Source organism: Dipteris shenzhenensis, chromosome 15 (genome assembly GCF_047967505.1).
Source record: "Dipteris shenzhenensis isolate YYH24624 ecotype China chromosome 15, Dip_SZ_1.0, whole genome shotgun sequence".
Classification (NCBI taxonomy): Eukaryota; Viridiplantae; Streptophyta; class Polypodiopsida; order Gleicheniales; family Dipteridaceae; genus Dipteris; species Dipteris shenzhenensis.
In genome coordinates this window covers 7,288,307-7,299,718 of record NC_141610.1, presented here as the reverse complement: position 1 = coordinate 7,299,718, position 11,412 = coordinate 7,288,307, and the positions used below count along the sequence as shown (strand labels likewise).

Sequence of the window (11,412 nt, the reverse complement as noted above, 5' to 3'; positions counted from 1 at the left end):
AATCAAATTCTTATTAAAATGTATTTATAATTGCTTATATTTTCCTCTGCCAGTAGGTGAATGATTTGGAAATGCTTTATTCAAATTATTCTAACATTTATTTACTAAAGGATTTGAATTTATTAGGTTTGATTTGTTTCCTATTTCCCTTATTCTCTCTCTCTCTCTCTCTCTCTCTCTCTCTCTCTCTCTCTCTTTTTCCCATATTTATTTTCCATACCTGATTGCATTATAATTTATTTTGAATACTATTATTGTAATTTCTTAAAAATCGCAATTAGGTTAATATTGTTCTTTTAAGCAAAATATATTAAAAAAGGGGTGTGGATTACCTCCCATTTTTTTAATAAAATGTATGTTAAACCCTGGATGTGGACTACCTCCCAATTTAGTTACGATATGGACACAAGTAACCCCCATATTTGTGAAAAACTGTGTACCATTTGTTAGGATCACATTTACTCTCTATTTTAATACTTTATTTTGTGGTGTTTACTCTAGAATCCTGTTTGGAGTTTTGGTCTTTGGTATAAGCGATAACAAGCTGGGGTGTACAAGCATTACCTATCTTCCCTCACAAATCTATGATGTTCTAACACCTAGGTTTGTTTGGATGGTAATAGGTAAGTGGACCCGAATCTCGGAGCCTAGACTATCGAATGGATTCAACACTTTTTTACCAGTTATACTCATGAGAATCCAGATATCAATAAAAGTTTTTTCCACCTCTATCTGAGTATCATGTGCCGTGTTGTTTACAGGTTTCTATTTTTTAAACACACACTTACACAAAAACTTTTTTAATTAATTTACTCCTTTAAATGAAACTTTAGTCTATCAATACATTTCCTTTTAAATTGAGTTTCGCCCAACAAGAAGACGTTCGTTGTACACAATCCTAATAAACTGTCCAAAGGTATGATGATTTTTCAAAAAGTATAATTTTTGTGTGTATAGGAACTAAGAACATAACACATAATGTTTTCTTCTTCTTTTTGTTGGGTGTGCATAGGGACTTCCAACATAACACACAATTCCTTGTGTGTGTGTGTGTGTGTCTTCTAGGCATGTATGGTACAAGTTGCGGGATTTAATCCAGCCCTTCCTCCCGATTCCGCATCTTCAAGAGCACGATCGTTTGGAGGATTGGAAACTTGAAAGACTAGACATTGGTCGTCAAACCATTCTGATGATAAAACTGACTGTTGCAACTTGCCTTCCACCATGCCAGTGAGCTTTGGCGGATGAATAAACCTCTTAAATGTTGGAAAAGATGCTTGTGTCTCGTATGGAAGAATGGACTTCCTCTAAAGCAAAAGGTCTTCATGTGGCGGTGTTTGCTGGGGGTTTTGCCAACGGGGACCACTATAGCCCGACGCCACATTGCAGCTGCACACTGTTTGTGCTGTTGTTGCCCCAGAGAAACAATTCCCCATCTCTTATGGACTTGTCCAGCCACCAAGGATCTCATTGGGGCCCTTTCAGCTGTACTTCGGATTCGCTTTCCTTCGCATACCTTTTCGAAGCAATTCTGGATATTCGGTTGATTATCACTCATCTCTTGATGACTACAGCCCCTTGTTTCTGTGGGTTAGATTTACGGTATATTGAACCATCTAGCATGATAGAAACCATCGCATGTCCTCTCATGCGCCTGTAGATACATATGCATCCTTTAAGCATTCCTTGCATATGTGCCTATACGATGCTTATCACATGGGTAACATTCCCCTGCATCTTTTGGAAGTTTTTTCCCACTGCTTTTAGCTGCCACATTTGGAGGCTTGATTAATTCAATTGGTAGTTTCACCCAAAGAAAAAAAACCAAAAGTGTGTCTCTCCTCTTGGTTGTACTCATTAGGGCATGCACGATTGCCATCTTCTCATTCCACCCAAATAACCCATCTTTATTCGCATCAATGAATGTCAAATCTGGACATACCCATTCTTCTCCATAGAGAGAAGGATCTCCAAAATCTACAGCATAAACCCACTATTGTCAGTCAACGTACTGTGTCTTGGCTTCTTCCATGCTTCTTTTCTCACTCTCATCCCCTCAACTTCCTCTTGCATGTGAGAATCTGCATAGATGTTTGACATCAAGACATAAGATGCAGCATCCTTATCATCCAATTGCATTGCATGTCCAAAGGCCAATCTTCCAAGCTCTACATTACCCCACTTTTGACAACCACCTAACACCGTATGCCACACCACCAAACTAGGATGGAAAGGCATCTTCTTCACCATAGCTACTGCCTTGTCCAGCTGGCCCACACGGCAAAAGAGATCAACCATACCAATGTGGTGCTCGATAGTAGGAGTGACGCCATAGTCTCTGCTTATGGCCTGAAAGTAATTCTGGCCCCTATCCACTAGACCCATGTGACTGCATACAGTAAGAACAACAGAGAATGTGACCCCGTTCGGCTTTATACCTTCCCCTATCATTCTGTCAAGTATATGGAACACAATTTCACTTTCCCCTTCCTGGGCATATCCTGAGATCAATGTATTCCAAGAGACTACATCTCGAATTGCCAGCTCATAAAATGCTTCCCGTGCTTCTGCAAGCGAGCCACACTTGGCATACATATCCACCAAGGTGCTGCCAATAAAGCAATCTCTTTCCAGCCCCTTTCTGGCTATCTCAACGTGCATTTCTCGGCCCCTGTCCATGGCTCCTATACTGCCACAAGCTTTCAAGCTGCAAACAAATGTGACCGCATCTTGAGAGAGACCCTCCAATTGCATCTGCTCAAGACAGTTTAGCGCTTCCTCACCAAGCCCCTGCTCTGCATATCCCGCAATCAGCATGTTCCAAGCGACTAAGCCTGGAGCTGGCAGCTTGTCAAATGCTTCCCGTGCTTCTCCAAGCGACCCACATTTGGCATACATTTCCACCAAGGTGCTGCCAACAAAAGAATCACTTTCTAGCCCCTTTCTGGCTATCTCCACATGCATCTCTCGGCCCTCACCTATGGCTCCTATGTTGCCACAAGCTTTTACGCTCAAAACAAATGTGACCGTATCTGGAGAGAGACCCTCTAGTTGCAGCTGTTCAAGACAGATCAGTGCTTCCTCACCAAGCCCCTGCTCGGCAAATCCTGCAATTAGCACATTCCATGAGACTACGTCTCGAACTGGCAGCATGCAAAGCACTTCTCGTGCTTCTGCGAGCGAGCCACATTTGGCATACATATGCACCAAGGTGCTGCCAACAAAATGCTCTCTTTCCAGCCCCTTTCTGGCTATCTCGGCATGCATTTCTCGGCCCCTGTCCAAGGCTCCTATGCTGCCACAAGCTTTCAAGCTGCAAACAAATACGACGGCATTTGGAAAGAGACCCTCTAGTTGCATCTCTTCGAGACAGTTCAATGCTTCCTCACCAAGCCCATGCTCCGCATATCCTGTCATAATTGCAGTCCACGAGAATACATCTTGAACTGGCAGCTTGTAAAACACTTCCGATGCTTCTGCAAGTGAGCCACATTTAGCATACATATCCACCAAGGTGCTGCCAACAACAAGATCTCTTTCCAGCCCCTTTCTGGCTATCTCTGTGTGCATTTCCCGGCCCTTGTCCAAGGTTCCTATGCTGCCACAAGCTTTCAGGCTGCAAACAAATGTGACAGCATCTGGAGAGAGCCCCTCCAGTTGCATCTGTTCAAGACAGTTCAGCACTTCCTCAACAAGCCCACGCTCGGCAAATCCTGCCATGACTGCAGTCCATGAGAATATGTCTCGAACTGGCAGCTTGTCACATGCTTCCTGTGCTTCTGTCAGGGAGCCACATTTGGCATACATATCCACCAAGTTGTTGCCAACAACAAGATCTCTTTCCAACCCTTTTCTGGCTATCTCGGTGTGCATTTCTCGGCCCTTGTCCATGGCTCCCATGTTGCCACAAGCTTTCAAGCCACATACAAATGTGATAGCATTCGGAGAGAGACCCTCCACTTGCATCTGTTCAAGACAGTTCAGGGCTTCCTCACCCAGTCCATGCTTGGCATATCCTGCAATCAGTGCATTCCACGAGACCTCATTTCGATCTGGCACCTTGTCAAAAGCTGCCTGTGCTTCTGCAAGCGAGCCATATTTGGCATACATATTCACCAAGCTGATGCCAACAAAATGATCTCTTTCCAGGCCCCTTCTGGCTATCTCGAAGTGCATTTCTCGTCCCTTGTCCATGGATCCTATGCGGCCACAAGCTTTCAAGCAGCAAACAAATGAGACTGCATCAGGAGAAAGACCCTCCAGTTGCATCTGTTCAAGGCAGTTCAATGCTTCCTCATCAAGCCCATGCTCTGCATATGCTGCCATGAGTGCATTCCACGAGACCGCATTTCGAACTGCCAACTTGTCAAATACTTCCCATGCTTTTGCAAGAGAGCCACCTTTGGCATACATATCCACCAAGGTGCTGCCAACAGCAAGATCTCTTTCCAGCCCCTTTCTGGCTATCTCGGCATGTATTTCCCAGCCCTTGTCAATGGCTCCTATGCTGCCACAAGCTTTCAAGCTGCAAATAAACGCAACAGCATCTGGAAGGAGACCCTCCAGTTGCATCTGTTCGAGACACTTCAGCGCTTCCTCTCCAAGCCCATTCTCAGTATATCCTGTCATGAGTGCGGTCCATGAGAGTATATCTCGAGCTCGCAGCTTGTCAAACACTTCCCATGCTTCTACAAACAAACCACATTTAGCATACATCTCCACAAAGGTGTTGCCAACAACAAGAACATTTTCTAGCCCCTTTCTGGCTATCTCGACATGTATTTCTTGGCCCTTGTCTACGGCTCCTATGCTGCCACAAGCTTTCGAGCTGCAAACAAATGTCACCACATCTGGAGAGAGACCCTCAAGTTGCATCTGTTCAAGACAGTTCAGGGCTTCCTCGCCAAACCCCTGCTCGCCATAGCCCGTGATCAGTGCATTCCATGAGACGACGTCTCGAACTGGCACCTTGTCAAATGCTTCCCGTGCCTCTGCAAGCAAGCCACATTTGGCATACATATCCACCAAGGCGTTGCAAACAAGAAGATCTGTTTCCAGCCCCTTTCTGGCTATCCCTGCGTGTATTCCTCGGCCCTCGTCTATGCCTCCTATGCTGCCACAAGCTTTCAAGCTGCAAACATATGTTACAGCATCTGGAGAGAGACCCTCCCGTTGCATTTGTTCGAGACAGTTCAGAGCTTCCGCAGCAAGCCCATGCTCAGTATATCCTGCCATTAGTGCAGTCCACGAGACCTCATTTCGAACTGGCAGCTTGTCAAACGCTTCCTGTGCTTCTATAAGCAAGCCACATTTGGCATACATATCCACCACAGTGCTGCCGACAAAAAGATCTCTTTCCAGCCCCTTTCTGGCTATGTCAGCATGTATCTCTCGACCCTTGTCCATGGCACCTATGCTGCCACAAGCTTTCAAGCTGCAAACACACGTGACAACATTTGGAGAGAGGCCCTCCACTTGCATCTGTTCAAGACAAATCAGGGCTTCCTCACCTAGCCCATGCTTGGCATACCCTGCAATCAGTGCATTCCATGAGACCTCGTTTCGAACTGGCAGCTTGTCCAAGGCTTCCCGTGCTTCTGCAAGCAAGCCACATTTGGCATACGTATCAACCAAGGTGCTGCCAGAAAAAAGATCTCTTTCTAGGCCCTTTCTGGCTATCTCAGCGTGGATTTCTCGGACTCTTTCTGCATCTTTCAGCGTAGCACAAGCCTTTAATACAGCCATGAAGGTCAACTTGCTAGGGTGTACAGAATCCCGTTGCATTTCCTGGTAGAGGTTGAGGGCATGATTTGAATCCCCAAATTCAATATAACCCCAGATGAGAGAATTCCAAGAATACACATTCCGATCAACCAACTTGTTAAAGACCTGCTGAGCATCACCTATGCTTCCAACTTGGACCAACATCGGGACGAGATAGTTCCCAAGATATCTATGATCTTCCAGTCTGTTTTTGCACACGTAGGCATAGAAGCGCTTGGTATAGGCTAGATTTTTCTTTGTTCTGCACCTATGCAAGATGATTGTAAGGGTCTGAATAGAAGGTAGGTGGGGCGTACGTTCTATAGACGTCAGTGCCTCCTCTAAGCTGAGCACTTCCCAGCCACTCTTCTCGTGCATTTCTTGTGCCTTAGATGCATCGATTTTCAGTCCAGCCTTGCCACACTCCACAAAACCACGATCTTGGGCCTGACCACTGGATGCTTTGGGCTTTTTCTCAACCACGTCTTTAACCCAACCTGAATTGTGCCAGCCGTCTATCCATAGCGACTCCTTGCTAATCTTATGGTTGAAATATGGAGATCTTGAGTTTTTTTGCTGTTGAGACTCACAAGAGACTCGTCAGACAGCCAATTTACAGATTTACATGTGCAAATCATTCAGTTCTGACTCGTCGCCCACTTACTTGGTTGCCCCACCACTGGGAGGGATCCTTGAAGCACTCCTTCCATAAACGCCCAGTCCCTGTCCTATCTGCGAAGCATGACCACAACGAAAAACAATTGCCAGAAGTGCGAATTCGTGTAAAGAGGGAGGAAAAAGGCAGGGTTTTCTCGATTTAGAGCGTTGCAAAAAAACAACGGAAACAGATGTGGGTGTATGTAAAGACGCGGGTGCACCGTGGCGAAAAGTAACTGTACCAGGACGCGAACATTCCTCCACGACCGCTCGACGGTCCTCGGGGGAAGCCATCAGAGAGTGTGGGCTTGATCGCCTGCGCAGATGAGCTGCCAACCAGTCAGAGTGTGGATCTCCGCTACGAGAAATCTCCGGGCCATGCACCTGAGCGACGATAAGGCTGGGCTTGGTTGCGGATGCGTCACAACCTCTCCCTTGTCCTGTATATATGTTGATCATCATCTCGAGAAGAACGCTGTGTCGGGATTTGGGGATGGCGGGAAGCGACGCCCAAATTGAATCGAACAAGCAGTCTAACACTAAAACCTTTTCGTTGTCACACGCTGAAAAATGTTCAGTATTGAGTTTAAATGTGCTCGAACCAGTGGATTTAGAGCTGGTTTTCTCAGCATAAACTCCAGAGCTCAAAATCATAGCATTGTAGTCGGTGATGCTCCATTTCAACGCCTCGCCACCCTTCGATCACGTCCAGCTCTGCCATTCTATTCCCACCGAATGCCTAGCCCGCACAATGCTAGGACTCGATGTGTAGTGCCAGTTCCTTAAGGTAGCCGAATCGCTCGTTCCAAGCGCACCTCGCTATGAGCGCGAGGGGTCACGAGCCTAGTGAAGCCCCTGACGTCCCGGCACAGAGTGCCCGCTGAGGGAACGCCAACCCTAGCGAAGTATCTCGTGGTGGTCGACTGTGGGACTAGCCTACAGGACTAGGTCCCCACAATAGCCGAATGTTGCAACATGTTTCCAGCCAGCTCTGAGGCTGAAGACGATGGTTCCAAATGCTCGAGCTCGAAGAGCTCATCATGCCCTAGGTTTCGTCCCGATTCGAGCTCATATGTAAAAGTTATAATTGTGGGGCTTGAGACCTCGGCGGATGAGGGACGTGCGGTGAAGGGTTCTGCGTTTGTGTACCCCGTCTGGCCGTCAACCCTGACCCCCTCGCTTTATTGTGCGCGAGAAAGCTTGTCTATATTGCAAAACGCCAGTGCACGTCGGTCTCGAGGTTATGGTTCAGTACACTATAATAGTCAGTGACAGCTCGGCAAGCTGCATGCTCCATCTGCCATCACACTCCCTAACACTGCGCTCAATGGTAACATTGACTTTTGCGGTCAACTGAGGGGTTGACTTACCAGTTTCATCTGCTTCACTAGTACAACAACTTAGATCGATTTGATATTTACAACTAAACCCACACTTTCACAACAAAATTGTATATTACAAGGGGCCGAGACCATCCCTATCAATTGTTGCCTCGGGTGACGCGGCTACGACACAAACACTAACGCAGCACCACCCACTAAGCTAGAGTTACACCTTTCGTGCAAATTTGGCATCACCACTTGTTACATGTGACTAGTTGTTCTGTGTGTATGAATGTAGTTGCCGATCTCACTGGATGAGATCATCCAAGAGGAGTCCTGCGAGAACACAATCCTTTACGCCTCCGCTTCCTTGAGGAGCGGTCGTAAGACCCTTCATCAAAGGATACTGATTCTTTGACTGGTTTTGGTTCATCTTCGAACATGCTTTCGCTATACTAGGCTTTGTGTACGTTAGGCTCTTCAGATTGTACGGCTCCACCTCTGAAACCTCGAGCAGCTATGGCTCTCCTTTTTCCGGCTTTGGAAGCACTGTCATCACTGCACAACGGACCGTGTTCATGCGTGCAAGGCCCCCTTGCCCTTATCCATGGTCTTGGGCATGGGTACTTCCTTGTCCATCTTAGTTTTACCCTTGTCTTGGGCCTTTTGCCCAACCGACGCCATGTTTGTTTCGTCCATTACTGTGTCGTGATGCTCGTCTTGGGGTTCCTCTAGCGCTCATTTGGCAGCACGGCGGTTCCGAGGCATCCTTCCCTTTCGCACGAAGCTAGTGGGAGACTTGGTCCTTCGCAATGTCGCCCACATGAGGATTACCTAGCATTCTAGGACTCCCGACTCCTCATCAGGTGTTGCCCAGAACTAGCTCTGATACCAAGTGTGAGGTGCCAGTTCCGCAAGATAGCCGAATCGTTAGGTAGCCTGCCTTCGCCCAAGAGCAAGTCTCCGGATCCCAGTCTAGCTGCACTTCGCTATGAGCGGGAGGGGTCACGAACCTAAGTGAAGTCCCAACGTCCCATCACAGAGTGCACAAAAAGGTTGGGGAATGCCAACCCTAGCGAAGTCCCTCGCGGCTGACTCATCGTCTGGCCGAGGACTAGTGTTACTAGGCTAAACTTACCCAGAACAGAAAGATATATCAGCTATGCAAGGCAACACGACAATGCAAAAAACAGAAGATAGCTGGACACAAGTTGGCGGACTGTGTATTAACTCAAAAATGTATCATTCAAGGCAAAAGTAGATACAACAGAGAAAAATGGGAGCAAAAAGCTTTCTTCTTCCAATAACTAACAGTACAACTTGCTCTTCTCCTCATAATATTCAAGTAGTAAAGAGGAGAAGGATGTTACACTTTAGTCTAATCCTTATCATATTACCATGACTATGTTTTGTAACAGTCCAAACATTTATAACTGCCCATAAGAATGTTTTCCCCACTACTACTATTACCTATGTTGATTACAAAAGTGTGTTCCACTTGGTGTTGGGTTATCCGTAACACCTGGCACTTCCGGTGGACCACTTTTCTTGGAACAAAAAAGTGATGACTCGAACATCCTTATCATATTACCATGACTATGTTTTGTAACAGTCCAAACAGTTATAACTGCCCATAGGAATGTTTTCCCCACTACTACTATTACCTATGTTGATTACAAAAGTGTGTTCCACTTGGTGCCGGGTTATCCACTAACACCTAGCACTCCCGGTGGACCACTTTTCTTGGAACAAAAAAGTGATGACTCGAACCCCTGAGAATATTTCATGTAAATGAAATATTTCTTGGCATATTTCAAGTCAACTGTCTAGGTACACATGATTTTAAGGGCTTCCTTCATGTTTAGTATGTCAGCAGGTTTTGCTGTGGGCATCTCTGGATGTGGGACTGCTGCAATAGAGGGTTTGCCTTGCTGTTCTGTCTCCATGCACTGGTCCGCTGAATTGGTTTCTTCCACTCCCCCGTCTTTTACTCCCCCATCCAAGGTTTCCTGCTCCTCAAGTTCATTATCGATGGGACCCTCTATGTCATTCTGAATCTCTTCCCCTTTGAGTTGGTGGTGAAGCATCTCTCAGATCTACCATAGTGTCTGGGCTGTGCATTGTATCTGCAGTGTGTGGCTGTTCAGCCACATGAACATGTTGATGTGTATATTCTCCTCTGAGTTGATAAGCAGCTAACACTTCTAGCTTGTCTGAATCAATAGGATCAGTATGTTGTAGTGTCTCTAAGTCTGTAAGGCGATTAGTAAGATGCTGGATTGTAGCTTTCAGTTCAGTTATCTGTGAGGCCATGATGTCATGGGTGTAGGCAGCTTAGAAGAACTCGTCATAGGGCCTCTTAGCAATAATCATCATTCTTCTTTTGATGTTGGCCCACAGTTTCTGTGAGGTCTCCAACACTTAGATCCTCAGATCATTCAGCTCCGTTGGTGACATAAAGATACAATCAATCTCCACATCTTCCATTGGTGACATAAAGATACAATCAATCTCCACATAAAGCTCTGTTGGTGACATAAAGATACAATCAATCTCATTGCCTTAAGCCGTTGTTCAATAGCTTCCAAGGCCTTGACTTTGTCCTTCAGTAGTGTGTTCTCTACTTGGATGTGCATGTAATCACTTGTGAGCCTTTCAAATTGCAGAAAAAACTCGGATTTCATTTCGGTAAGCAGCTTGTGACTATTGGGAGGCACTGTTGTTGCACTGTCACTTGACTTTTGGGTTGCTGCACTTGGGCCTGCTTGGCTACCATTGCCTCTTCATGGGCTTTTGTCTGTGTCATTATCTGCTCTTATAGCTTGGCCAGCTGATCACCCGGCTTTTCTAATTCTGCAATGTGGGATAACAATTGTTGTATCTCTTCCCTGTCGATCTGCATCTGCATGAGGAAATTTTCTTGGATATTGTTCTATTGCTCGTGGAATTTGTGGACAATTCCCATTGCATATTCATGCTCTATTCTAGACACTATGTCGAGTAAGCCAGTGTCGATTGTCGATGTTGAGGCTAAAGGCCAGGCTAGGGCTATTGGGGTTTCACCAGGCATCTGGGCATTGGAAAATCTGGCACGAAGGCTAGTTGTTGCTGTAGATTTCTTCAAAAATTAACTCTGATCTGTTTGTCTTTCTTGGTGTTTGGCGTTTCTATCAAGAGGTCTCTTCCTCCAAGTGGTAGTTCCCACAAGTACTCCGCCAAAGGTCTATTGAAGAGCATTTGATGAGCTTGTTCGATGCTGTAAGTGGCAGCCATGAGGTCTTTCACTATCTGCTATTTCTTGGCCTCTTCGTCGGTATCCTGTTTGTCCTTGGAGCACACCTCTGCATTGGGAATTTCCTTGATTCGCACCGAAGACTACCAATGGAATTCAAAGAGAGCTGAAATAAACAGCCCGATCTTAGAGTGTTGGTTAGAGGTAGATAACTGCTTCCTGGTTACCTCGGCCATCAACTGTTTGTAGAGGACATTGGCCCATGAAATATGTACGCCCTTCTCTATAGCTTGGATAATGGCATAGCTCTCCCGAGACATCATATTCGTCTTCACGAGTAGATGCATTCGCTCGAGATACCGTTCTAGTTGTTGTCGATGAGCTGGGTCTTCCACCTTGTACAATAAGAAGTATTTCTTTGTAGATTCAGGTTCCCCA

The 11,412-nt window shown here is 46.0% G+C and overlaps 1 pseudogene across 1 annotated transcript; it reads right to left on the bottom strand.

The window, feature by feature from the left end:
• Nucleotides 1-903: 903 nt before the first annotated feature.
• LOC147893288 (pentatricopeptide repeat-containing protein At3g09040, mitochondrial-like) lies at nt 904-7,500 on the bottom strand (annotated as a pseudogene). The gene is made up of 3 exons (XR_015542200.1): nt 6,663-7,500; nt 6,428-6,495; nt 904-6,339 (listed from the first exon to the last, which is right to left on the bottom strand). The product of XR_015542200.1 is annotated as a pentatricopeptide repeat-containing protein At3g09040, mitochondrial-like (transcript).
• Nucleotides 7,501-11,412: the final 3,912 nt, after the last annotated feature.